General features: G+C 37.2%; 1 protein-coding gene across 2 annotated transcripts in view; it reads left to right on the top strand.

Moving 5' to 3' along the window:
* Positions 1-1,500, top strand: part of BACH1 (BTB and CNC homology 1, basic leucine zipper transcription factor 1) — a 57,016-nt gene that overhangs the window by 16,931 nt on the left and 38,585 nt on the right. The window contains exon 1 of one of the 2 annotated variants that reach the window (XM_012657413.1): positions 719-755. The exons of the other annotated variant lie outside the window; for it this stretch is intronic. The gene's annotated coding sequence lies outside the window, so the exon portion shown is untranslated. Of the gene's footprint in view, positions 1-718; positions 756-1,500 lie in introns of those variants that run through there. 2 annotated transcript variants of the gene reach the window in all.

The following is a 1,500-nucleotide window of genomic DNA, read 5'->3' as shown; positions in this document are numbered from 1 at the left end:
TAATCCTAAGCTGCAAAAATTGTAGAGATTTTTTTTTTTCCATTTAAAACAAGTTATGGCAATCTTTTGTTATATATAGTTTTAACATAAATTATCAGGTCATTTACTGGTCATCATTTTTGCTGTTGCTATAAGCACTTCTGGTATTTAGTTCAAACTCTTTCTTTGTTTTCCATTTTCATTTAGCCTTTTAAAAATATGTTTGTGTGCCTTATCCAGCCATACTTAAAGTTTTTCTTAAGGCTGAGAGAAATGACTTTAGAAAATGTGATTGTCAGATGCAGTTGTTTAAAGACTTGTGATATTTAAGCCTACAAGAGGTTAAAGAAAATAGCATGTCTTGGTCACTGAGTTATTCTTCCCCCCTGGCTTTCCTGGCAGGTGAGTCAGGTCTTGGGACCTTAGGAAGAATGCTATGTTGAATTACTGTCCTGACTTAAATTTCCACAGACTTTCTGATGTTAAATTTCTTTCAGAATGGAGAGTGATAAAAAGAAAAACCATGGCTTTAAAAAGATTCATTCTTATGGGCATTGCCACCTTAAATTTAAAATGATTTTTAAAATAAAGGCCCTTAAAGGAAAGTCGGAGGTGTACACACGTGATATTGTTGGGTCTTTGCCATCCACTTGGAACACTGAAGACAATGTTCACCTAATTTCAGAAGAACACTCAAACTCTGGATATCTTGGGTTTGTTGTAACAGGAACTGGTTTAGGAGATTTTGAAGCTTGGACTGGAGCTAAGATGCCATGGTAAGAGGAATTTGGCCTGTCTTCTGAGCCATTAAAGACCCTGCCCTGAAAACTGAGTGAGGCAAAAGTAACTGACAGGGTGGTAGGTAGGTGGTTGGCAGAAGCAATGAGAAGGAAAAAGTAGAGATCCAGACGGCCACTCGAAAGAAGGGGAAGGCAGTTCGGAGGAGTAGACCAGGCTGCAAATCCAGGGCATGGCTTTTATTTAAAGGCCGTGACAATTGCCTGTGTTGCTGCATTTCTGATGTCCACAGGTCACCACCCATACCCAACAACACAGACACAAACCCTTGACTAACAGAATGATTGTGGAAATAATTGTTCTCATTAATTGAATATTGTGATTAAATGAAAATTGGTCCCTCTAAGTTGTCAAGCAGGAAAAAAAAAAAAAAAGGCCAGAAAGTAGTTTTTGTTTGCAGACTTACTGTTTAGAAACGTCCGTATTCCTATGTAAATTGATTATAATGACCACTGTTGTGTCTTTCACCCGGAGGCACCATTCTTGTTTGAACATATCTAGGTTATATTCTTCCTGAATGTAGGGATAGTCTTTTATTTGTATTTTCATGGCACTTAGTGCATCGTGTGGCACAGGTAAACCCTAGTAGGAAGATCAGTTGTCATTGTTCAGTGAAATAAAAAAATGGATGGTGGCCTTTTTCTTTTAAGTGAATCTTTGGTGTTAAATTATTTACTGTACACTTCTATATTGAGAATTGAAATACAACATAGTCCTTTGAGA

The sequence above is a fragment of the Propithecus coquereli genome, unplaced genomic scaffold, assembly GCF_000956105.1.
Source record: "Propithecus coquereli isolate 6110/MARCELLA unplaced genomic scaffold, Pcoq_1.0 Scaffold54, whole genome shotgun sequence".
NCBI classification, from domain to species: domain Eukaryota; kingdom Metazoa; phylum Chordata; class Mammalia; order Primates; family Indriidae; genus Propithecus; species Propithecus coquereli.
The sequence above is the reverse complement of the archived record's forward strand: the minus strand, read 5'-3'. Positions and strand labels throughout refer to the sequence as shown.